Genomic DNA, 12,070 nt, shown 5'->3' with positions numbered 1-12,070 from the left:
ACCGCAGCCGCAGCGGAAAACTTTTTATGTTCGGGAACACTTGCCACTGCACTTTGCCCTGCGGTTGACACTCTGTCCCAGCATCCGCATCCGCATCCTCATCCACATCCGGCCCCATATGTTTTCTCTGCGCCACTCGTAGCCACTTAACGAATTTTCCTGCGCCGTTTTTGAGCGGCCAACAAAAAAGAAAAAAAAACTGAAAAGGGAAAACAAATTTTAACGCCTCCCCTTGATTGACTGCCAACTCGGATCTGTCCAGTGCAAGTGCTCCACTGGTCCAGTGGTTCCCTGGTCAGCAGAGAGCGTGTCTCTGACACGAGGTGAGTGCTTAGGCTGGAGGACATTAGTTCTGGTGCCTGCTCTCAACCTCTGGTTCCTGGTCCGAGACAAGTGTCCCGTCTGTCATTGCGCCTGTGACTTGACGATGATGCTGATGGAGTTTGCTCTCAACGATGACAGCCGGAAAAGGATACTGGTGAAAAGTCAAGGCACAACCTCTTAGCCGGAAAAACCCGTGCTTGAAACTTTAAGAAATCGATCTTCTTTATGGCATAAATTCAAACTTTAGAAGAGGGACTCTACAATTTATTTAGTGCTTAAAAAATTTAATTTTTAATATAATTTAATATTTTCTTTATCACGTACTTTACTTTACTGTTTTTTGTCGGGATATGTAATTCCTTCGCTTCATTGGCATCCGTTTCGGTTACTGCTTTTTAACCTTTTGCGTACTCGCAAAAAACTTGTTAAATAATTGGCTTTTAGCATTTTAAGCGTTTATCCAGCCATAAAGAGCCCGCCGAGCTCCAACCCGTTCAATTCCCATTTGCTCCGGTGTCCATTAAAAGGCAATTTATGCGAATGCCTGAAAGTATGGTTCTCATTTTTTGTACATACGCGGAAACAGATATCAGCTCCACCGGATATGGCTAATTGTTGTTGTTATATGCCCTATAAAATGGAGTTTATTAAATTTCAATATATTTAATAATATATTAATACAAAGCATAAACATTTAACTGAAATCGATATAGAAGAACATGATGATAAAATAGGCTATATATTTTATATTTAACACATACTAAATCATTATAGAAACTTTATTATAATATAAATTTTCATTAAAGGGTACTTGAATGCCTATTACCCTAAATATTTATATGGCATAAGCTGATGTTTTTTTTGATTAATTCAAAGCCAGCAAACATTGATAAACATTTGCCAAATGCAAATTCGTCCAAAAAAAAGGGTCAACTTTTAGTGGGAGAAATGATTCAATGATGTTTTGCTTTTTTTGAGAGTTTTTGCCAAATTTTACTAGCCCCTTTTGGCCAGCTCTCCCTAGTTTGGCGCAAACGTAATTAAAATAGTTCGACTATACGAATCAATAAACAAATTGATTATGCAAATTTACTGTTTATTTGCATTCGACTTGCCATTGTAATTGTCTGTCTGCGTGTATTCGTTATCTGTGTGCATGTGTTAGACATTAATAGGTTTTGTTGTTGGCTCTCAGCTCGGCTTTATTTTAGCCGAAAATTTATACACATTTAATGCTCAATCGAAGCGGAAGTAGAAAGTTTACTGAATAAAAAATATATATACATAAATATATATATGGTTGCATGTGCAACTGTTTGTTTGTTGTTTGGCAAAAATCAACTGGCAAAGCGGAAACGGAAAGCGCATGTTTTCCATTACGCTTTTCAGGGTGTGAGAGCTCCAGCCAAGTATTGGCTTTTCATTTTTTTGTAATTGAGTTATTTTTTGCAGTAATTTATAGAGCTGCCATAATGAAGTGTTGCTCGTATATATATCGTGTATATATCCCCCTTTATCTGCTCTCCCCACTTCCCCCCAAGGTTGGCTTCACAAATGCATTTTTAATTAAACACGGAACAGCAAACAAAACGTATATAATAATACGACAAAGTAAACAAATTAAAATCAAATTAGTGTTCAACAACAATTTTTTTCACACAATGCTAAAAACAATAAAAAAATACTTCAATTGGAAAAAATAGGTTTAAAGGACGTGAAAGTAAGGGAATTTTAAACAATGGTCCAATTATTATAAATATGGCCAGATTAATAAAATAACAAAACTTTATTTATACTATAAAATGACACCCTTTAAATTCCTATTTAAGTTTTATAATCACAAAATGCTATCCCATAAATGTAGAGTCTTACAAGAAATCAAATCTTTGCGAAAACTGGCAATTTCTTGTCACAATTTCGGTTTCCTGTTGCATTATGGAATACAGATTTCTGGCTGCCACAAGGAGTATACCTAAGTAGATATAGCACCGGGTTACCATCATTAATTTCCATCATTTTCCTCTCCCGAATTCGCAGTTCCTGGAGCCCATTAAGGCGGCGCTCCTTGTGTGACTTTGAAATTCGCTTAAATCGTCTGAGGAAAGTCAGGAAGACAGATGCCGACAGGTGGGGAGTAGGAAGAAGCATGTGGAAAATCGAAGGGGGGGAGTGCCTTCACGCCCCCAAGGTCTGCTTCACCTGACAGTTGCACAATGGCAAATTGTTGCATCCGCTTTTCTTTTAGCTTTTTAAATGCAATTTCAACACACACACCTACCTCCCACACACCCACACACACCCCCATACTCTGGTGAGCTGCCTTTTGCATTTACATGCTGCGATTGCTCCTGCTGTTGCTCCTGCTCCCAAGGATCTCATCCTGTTTCCGGGCAATGTGTGCTGGTGTTGCTACTTGCCAGCTTCCTGGAACATTGCCTCATCATCATGGCAACTGGCAATGCTCCTCCTCCACGTCCTCAGCCTTATCCTTGCTTCCACCTATGCAGCAGCTTACGTTGTTTGCTTTCACTCGGCATCTCGTTGTTCGTTGTTGAATGCCCCCGTCTTTTACGGCATCCTTCCCGGCATCTTCCTCCTGCCACTCGCTCTTCCGCCGCAAATTGCCTTTAATTCATTTTCCGCAATTACTCGGGGCCGCAGGAAAAGTGGGGAGGGAAACTACCACTCTACCACTCATTATCATGCACATCCCGCCCCCGAACAAACCACAGACAACGAAATTCCACTCAGTAGGAGTAGATGGAATGGAATTCCATTGATTTCCCATCAGATCAAACTCCATTTTATATTTCTATAGTGTTGTGCTTGATAAATATGGATTATAATTGAGAATGAAAATCAGAAATGGAGCCATAATTCTTAATTTAATATTTATTAAACAAGAAATGCAAACACAAGAGTATACGAATTTTTTAGAACTTATTAAGATCTCTTGGATTTGAGTTTTGCAATTTATTTATTTGAAATTAAATACTTTTTATTTATTAACTTAGAATAGCTTTTGTAAATCGATATCCCTAGGACAATGTTTTTGTATAATATTGTTTCGAAAATCTAAATCATATACAAATTTATAGAATTCTTATGTAGCTTTGACGGTACACATTTTATTTCTCTGTGCACTTTAGACATTTGTCGTAGGCGCATTTTTCACATTCCATTTGCATGCCTTGAGGGAAACTTCCGTGTTTCCATCTGCATAATGATGAGCGGACCATCCTTGTATCCTTGTGTCTCGCTTTAAGCGCATTAACTGACCAGCAGCTGGCTGCAGCTCCATTCCCGGAGCGGTGGGTTGACCCCCGACCCCGCTAAGGTCAGGCCTGATCAATGTCAACCGCCGCCCGTTGGCAGCTGGCAGTCGTGGGTTTGAGTTGAAGTGCAGCTGGAACTGGAGATGGAGATGGAGCTGGAGCTGGAGCTGGAGCTGGAGTGGTCGCATACAATTAACAAGGAGAGGATGGAGATGAGGAGACAATGGCCAAGCTCTAGGGAAAAGGCCAGAGGATATGCAAGGCAAACATTCAAGCCAGATGGGGAAATTTTAGAGATGCTCTACTAGGTAGGGAGGTACCTATAATATAGAATATCTTCAGGGAATATCATCCTGGATCAGGACTTTTCCTATCCTTAGCTTAACCATATTTAAATCAGTATCACATCATCAATTACTATTAAACCTTGCCAGAATGTGATCATTGCTGGCTACTTACCATGAATAGCCAGCGAGGTGGACAAGACTGACTTGCTTCCGCTCCGCTCACATCCGCCTGACATGGCAATGTGCGAGTAACTGCATCTGCATCTGCATCTGCATCCCATTGCCATCTCCATCGCATCGCCATTGCATCGCATCGCATCGCTCTTGGCCAGCAATGAGATGCGTCGTGTAGCGGGAATTGGAAAACTGTTAGCCGTCTGAAGGTTGCCTTGTTGATATTCCCAGTTCGGAGAGTCAAGGAGAGTGACAGCGGAGGTCCTCCTGGGCTACTGGTACTAAGAGGGGGGCGTGGCAGAGCCTCACGTTACCGCTGCTCGTAAACTTTGCCGCTTGCCATCTCTGTGCATTTGGTCGCCATTTTCAATTTACTGACGCTGTCATGGCCGGAAGACAAATGTGGGTGAAGTGTGTCCATGTGCGTGGAGTGTGTGTATGCATGTGTGTGTGTTTTTCATACACTGTAAGAAACTATAGGGTACCGATAAATTCTAGAAAAACGAGATACAATTGTGTTGAAATGAGGCTTGATTTAAAGCTCAATAATTCTCGTATCTAGAGAGTTTCAAGTCTAAGGAGAATAGGAATTTCCCCTTAGGGATTTGATTCCTTTTTCCCCTCAGTGTATCTGTCCAATATCTTTTGTGTGTGTGTGTGTGTGTGTTCTTGCATCTTCCATCTGTGTGCTGATGCTGTGTGTTCTTGTGTGTGTGTGTGTACTGCCATGTTGTGATTGCGGACTGTTGCTTCACTTGAGTGGCGGCAAGTCGGCGACCCAGCTACCGAACTTTCCCCTCTCTCTTTCTCTCTCTCCTGTCAGTTTCCCGGGAAAACGTGCAACAGGGTGCCTCTATTTTTCTTTGCCTGCAAAAACGGGTACGAGTATTTTTCCGCCATCCTTCTCTGGGCCACGTTCCTGGCTGCCGCTTCTTCTGGGCCGGGTCCTTGTAATTGTTGCTAAAGCAGCAAAACGTCGACGCTGAAATTGCAGCAACTGTAATAACAGAATGGCCTCCGGAGTTGTTCCTGTTCTTCGCCTTTCACCGAGTAAAATGGCAAAATGGAAAAAGGGAAAATGGCGAATTGCGAATATTTCCAGCTTGACTTATTTTGACTTTTCGGTTGCTTTTCCTACGTTTTCGCCGCAACTGCCGGCAAAGTTTATTCAACGCAAAATGTGCAATGGGAAAACGTGCCGCATGTGAAAATCCAACGGCGCAGACGGCGGTGGGCGTGGCAGCAAAACACCATTTACCCTGCACACTGATTTCCTGTTGCATTTCCGGTCACCCAAAGATGGAGTTTGAGTTGCCCCACCAAAAGGGGCAGCTTCTCCATCACACACCGTTTTGTTGGTCCATAAAACTAAATCGAATTTAGAACACTTCCGAAGGAAATTGGAAATTAACTAAAAGTGAGTTATTTGCATGGAAAATTGTTGCCATTATTGCGTGCGAGTGCATTTTCCAGCATCTCCTTTCGCTTTATTTAGTTTGCTTAATTTAAATGAATTCACATAATTAATTCTGAAAACAACTAAAAGCGTTTTGTTGCTCCATCAACTGGCAATTGTATTATTGCGGCAATAAATAAACACTTGAATGAAATTTATTACACTCTCTTATTGGCACTTTAAATTTGGTCAGCAAATGTAGGAAATATAATGTATCGATTATATTGAATTATAATTGAAAATGGAAAGTCGGTTAACTATAACATATAGCTGTCATAGAAACGATCGTTAAATGTAGAGGAAAATGCAATGTTAGTGTAAAACTTTAAATTTAATTTGTATATATATCGCAGTTTTTAAACATAAATATATAAAATTTATATTGTATCAATTATTATTGATCGTTCTTGTAATAATATAATAATGTAATGGCAGTGAATAGCTTTCTCCCACTCCCACTCTCTCTTTCTCTGTCTGCCTGTGCCTCTCTCTCACTCTCTCGCTCAAACTATCATTCTCCATGTGCATCTATCTCTGTCTGCCTATCTGTAGAGATATCTCATTTCTCTCTCGCTCTCGCTCTCTGTTATTCTCTTCCCTCGGTGACTATAAATACAGGCGCTACAGCCGCCCTGCCCTCATTTCGTCCATGGCCTTCCCAGTGTTTACATCGATAGTGGTAGGAGGGGTAGTGATAGTGATTGCTCTTCGACCCCAAATGTATTACCTGACCAATGTAATGAATATGTGATAATACGATAGACAGGAAGAAGCTCACTTCAATGATACTTAATTGATGGAATTAAGCAATGACCACGTGTCCTCTACTGCGGTAAGTCTTAACCATGACAATTGTATCATAAATATAGAAGCTATAGAAGGGATCAGGTCTAGGTTTAGCAGTGCAATACTATGCATCTATATTCCAGTTAATTCCCTAATTACCATAGGTTAATTTTTGTTTATAGTGATACAGAAATTTGTATTAAGGATGTCTACCAAGTTATGCTCAAAGTTAACAGCCTTATTTAATTATCAATTGTTCACAAATATTGATTTCTTATTTTTTTTTTGTATTTGGCGATAACTTTTGATACATTATTATACCCTTGCAGGGTATTATAATTTCAGTCTGAAGCTTGCAATCGTTTCCGACCCTATAAAGTATATATATTCATGATCAGCATTAACAGCTAAGTCGATCTAGCCATGTCCAAGCAAATCATAATCAATAAAGAAGAAAACATAAAAAATATTAATGCACCTTAAGCTTGGTTATGACCGATTTCTTATTCGAACCCATAGTCCTATGGCATAAACCCTTCGGCTTGTTATTTACCTATCAGGTTTCCCTATATATATCATTCCTTGAAATGCACTTTAATAAATAACCCAGTTTGTTTTGTCATATATTTAAAGTTAAAAAAATTAAATCCTTCTTAACTTTATCTAATTGTTGATGACTCGCTCTCGCTTCTAAGTAGGTCACTTGTGTTTGCCTCTGAATTGTTGACACTTTTTGGGTTAATTTTTAACAGCCAAAATAAATCATAGTGAGGCAAGGCCTTTTAAATATATATGTATATTATGGATTCAGGCGAGGCCTACTCATTGTGCCTTCTTTGGGAGCCGCACCGCCTTGTGGCTGTCCCTATTGTCTACTTTTTGCGAACAATGGCAGGTGTCATGCAGGTGGAAGCGCTGCGGTTCAAGGCAGCCTAACGGGTTGTCCCTTTGTGCATTTTACGCGGAATTACACAGCGTAAGCAGCTGACGCCCCCCTGGAACCAGGCTCCCATTCTCTGGGCGACCCAACCGCAGACTTGGTTCCCCATTCTCCGGCACCTCCTGTACCTCTGCTGCTGGTGCTGCAGCAAATGCCGCCAGCGACTCTCGTCTGCTTTGTTGTAGAAGAATCTCCTTCAAACCCCTTCCTTCAGCTGCATTGTGGTCCCAAGGCAAACACAGGGACCCAAGCAATTGCCTCCCCTGCTCCTACCGCCCACCGCTCCTACCACCTGCCCGCCTCAGTTGATTTAAGCTGCACAAAAAAGTAAACAACGCACACACGGGGCAACAAGGGGGGCGGATAGCAGCAGGTAGAGGTGGCTCCCAGGTAAGAGCAACTAAGAAAATGCCTGCACAAAAGTAACTCATAATTAAGGCAAGTCAGCCAAGCAAGGGGATAGAGGGGAGGGACTGAAAGAGTGTGCAGCAGACGGCCTTTCTTCTGCCGCATATGGCAAGTGCCACAGAATGTTGCCTACTTTTAGGCAACCTGCAGTTCTCTGTGGAGATGTGCAGCGGAAGTCTCATGGAACTAGTTCCTGGGAAAGCGATTTATTTATTTAAACATTTATTTATTTTAACATAACATTGTAACATTCTTGTTAATATAGATCGGGTCTTATATATTATAAAAAGATTAGTTTTTTTAAACAGAAATTTCATATTATATAACCAAAGATAAAGCATTAAAAAAAAATTGAATTGTGTTCTGTAAAAACTCTGTAAAATATTAACGGACTTATATTATTTACGCTTTCCAGAAATCCTTGTTTTTGCTTGTTTAGATTTTTAGAAGACTTCTTAAGCTTTCAATTGCTTTTAAAGTCTCATAAAAAAAGTCCAAGAGACCTAGTTTCTTCCTAAAATTTGTCTAAAAGAAGAATAATACCCCATCTTAATAGCAAAACTCATTATATTTCAATTGAACCCATGTTCTGCACTCATTATCATCCTTCATCTCCATGGTCTTTGCTTGCGAACTAGATCCTGACTTTCCAGGCATCTCTATCCTTTCCAGACAGCCAGTTGGCTTGGCTCAACCGAAAAGCCACCACATCCAGGCACCGTCTTGGGGTCCTGGCCAAAGTCGTCGTCGTCTTCGTTGTCGTGGTAGTCGTATATATATTTTTGATATGCTTCAGCAAACACCTGCAACGTCTCAACAACAATGAGAAATATGGTTAAGTAACTGGGGGAGTCGCAAGGGACGGAGATGGCCAAGAGCAGTGGATGCAGTTTTTGGTGCATTAGCGGAGTGCGTTACTCCTTGCTCCTTCTCCTGCTCCTCCTGCCCATTTGAGCTCTCTGTTTATTGTTTATGTTTTCGGCTGGAGCTCTTTGCCCGGATTGCTGCTTGGTTGGGATGGGGTCTGTTGTTAATGCATGACTGGGGCGCTTGCATCCTGTTTGCCAGGACATGCAATCTGCATTCTCCGCTGGCGAGGATCGTAGGCAACTTTTGCCAAATCATGGCCATTTCTTTCTTTTATTGCTCCCATGTCCCTGATGTATGTGCAAATTATGCGCACTGAAATGAATATTAATAATGCGCAGCGCCGTAATCCATGGCGTATGAGTAACTTTTCCATTAAGCGCGAATCGTTTGTCAATTTGCCAGCGTAGATAAATCACTAGAAGGAGCTGCAAGCTGCAAAGAGGAAAGAAGGAGCCCGGCTCCAAGGACGAAGGATCCTTGCCTTAAGCCCAATTAACCCATTAGGACAGCGGTTGCCATTTGATGCGGCAGTCAGAATGCAATTAAAAGAGCAGGATAGAGACCAGCAAAAGGCTGCCCGGCCATTGTATGAGAATCCTCCATCTCTGCCTCGTACTTACATTTAATTTTTATGTAAGCATCACAGCCCAAGGACGTACGGCAGGACGACGAACAGAGCCGGGACCAAGACCAAGACCAAGAAAAGTAATAACTGCGCATTGCCATTATTTATGTTTATGTCCGCACTACATCATCTTCAAATGTCCGCGCGCCTCCCACGCCACCGCCGCCTTGCAGCTATAAAAAACAAGTGTCTGCAGTTTAGGGAAAGGAGATGTGGTGTCCCAGAGAGATCCTAGCGATGTTACTGACCAAGAAAAATACGATTTGATTTATCTGTCTTAAATTGGGAAGAATTATCAGTCCAAACTTATCAATATGATCAATAAATTATAAAGAAATTATATTACATCTTTAAGATTTCACAGGGTCACAAGGTTCAAAACCAATTTCTTTTATAGAATCTATCAAACGTTTAAATTCCATCTCAAAAGTTTTCGAAATTGTTAGGAAAGGAAGCTAACTTCTGAAAACGTAGTTTTTTTTACTAGAATAATAATACCCTGCCAGAGAATACAATGTATACTATCGATAGTTTTAAAGGAATATAAGATAAACAATTATTTTTTTATATCCTTGCAGGGTATTATAATTTTAGTCAGAAACTTCTTACCCTATAAATCGTATATATTCTTGATTCGATTCTATAATACAAACTACCAAGGTATATAAACTGCGGCTTCTGTGGTTAGCTTCTTCTATTGTTTTTATGTTTAATCCCACACCTAAAATATCCTAGAACGATCTACTTTCACTTCACTTCACTTATTAGATAAATTATAAACGTTTTAAAGAAAGCTTACCCAGAGTTTAATTATCAATTGTTTTGACAACAATTTAGTAAATGTATATATATTTTTTTATGTTTTAATACTATCGTCCGTCAAAATTTAGTTTTCACATCCCTAAGAGAACCCAGGATGAGTTGCTTGCACTCCAGTCTTAGGCGACGTTTAACTGCCGCCGTTGTGAGTGCCGTTGAACTAATTTCCGTTGCCCTGCGGCAAAGGGTGGTGGTTTCTGGGATGATGCTCCTCAGAAGTGGTTTCCAGGAAGGAAGTTGGTTTGCTCGACTCGTTTCTGGCTTGTAAAAATTGCATTCTTCGCGGCCTTTTCTATTGCCCCCGCATTTGTCATTGAGGCGCTCGCTAATTTGACATAAATTTTAAATGCTAAAATGTTCAGCTGGGGTCAGATGAAATGGGATGAAGGATCCGGAAGGATACTAAGGGTTTCTGCAAAAAAAAAATATGGGTCTTTCTAAACGAGCAGTGAGCTGAAAGAATCATATAATGGTAAAACGTTTTTGGGTAATAAATAAATTTCTTTTTCAAAACCAATTTAATATTTTCTTAAACAAGCAAGTGAAAGCAATCTAAATTCTTTCAAGTGATAGCATATCTTGGGTAAATTGGATTAAGTTTCTTGTTTCTTTCGTTGCAATTAAATTGCTATGCAAACTGCTTTGACAGCCGTCAATTGAAAATAATCTGCACTTAACCTAATAACAGATTCCAGTCAACAAATAAGGTGCTTAAACTCCTTAAGCTGCTTTCCATTCTCTGCTTTTTTCCCCACAATATTTTCCTTACAACCCCTCCCTCTCATTGGGTTATTTTCTTATTCCATTGCTAAACTGCATCTCTCCCCCTTTCTTGTTTGCTTTTGCAGCAATTGATAGAAATAGTTCTTTTGGTCAAATACTTGTGATAAACATGTTGTAAAGTGTCCGAATCGATTAGGTTTTATGGAAACCCTTATCCCATACCCTCGATTCCTTGAAACGTTCCAGGACTTGACCGGGCCAAGAAGCCAACCAATAAAACTCCATAAACTGACCAAAAAGTTTTGACACCCGCACCGAAGTAAATCGATGGAAATGTTAGTTTGGCCCACTTTCTGCACTTGAAATATAAATTCAAGATATACAGCGTTTGACTTGTAGGAAAATTGTTTACAAAATGTAAGCACTGGGAAAAAATTCAGAGCTGTTGATTAGAAAATTTATAATGGCTATATATAAAATTTGATTAATATCTGCGGAAAACTGGAAAAGGTATGATATTTGTTCTTTAAATTTCCCGATCGTTCCTATGACTGCTTTATATATGCATATTTTTATAAAGTCCACCGATTCTCCATACTCCGACTTATATACTAGTAAAATTATATAGAAGAATAACTCCATAGTTTCATTCAAATAGCTTGAATTTGTATCAAAACACACCTCGCACATGTGTACATATGATTCCCAACAGGTTCTAACATCCCCGGAACGAAGTGACTGCTGCCAGCCGAGTCTTAGAAATGTGTTGTGTTACAAAAGTTGCAAGTCATTGTTTATTAGTGTTCAAAGTTAGTAACTGATCATACATACTTACTGGTCATAGATACTTACTGATCATAGTTTATGATGTTTGATACTTACTGATCATAGTTACATACTGGTCTTAGATACTTAATTACTGGTCATAGATACTTCCTGTTTAGAGTTACTTACTGCTCTTAGTTACTTACTGGTCATAGATACTTAATGTGCATAGTTATTCGATTTCGATCGTTCGATAATACCCTTCAAGGGTTTAAAAAGCATTATAAATGCCTTTTTTATCAATTATATATGTGGATATGGACAAGGATATATTGATATTTAAGCATGCAATTTTTACCCTAGCTATCCAAACTATAAGGAAATCTCATCTAGACCTTGCAATGCTTAGAAATTCCTAAAAGAGCTCTAATTTACTTTAAGATTTTCTAATTTCATCTATATGTTTTCTTGACTTCAACTTTTCTCTTAGTGATTGAAAAAATATCATTTAAAAGGCATCTTCGATGTTGGGCTACAAAAATGGTAAAGTGGACAAGCGCAGTCAAGCGATGTAAAAGTTGCTGTTTGGGTGAGTTGAATGTAAAATATGGGGCGGAG

The sequence above is a fragment of the Drosophila serrata genome, unplaced genomic scaffold (assembly GCF_035046125.1).
Source record: "Drosophila serrata isolate PLE 108 unplaced genomic scaffold, ASM3504612v1 contig_272, whole genome shotgun sequence".
Classification (NCBI taxonomy): Eukaryota; Metazoa; Arthropoda; class Insecta; order Diptera; family Drosophilidae; genus Drosophila; species Drosophila serrata.
The sequence above is the reverse complement of the archived record's forward strand: the minus strand, read 5'-3'. Positions refer to the sequence as shown.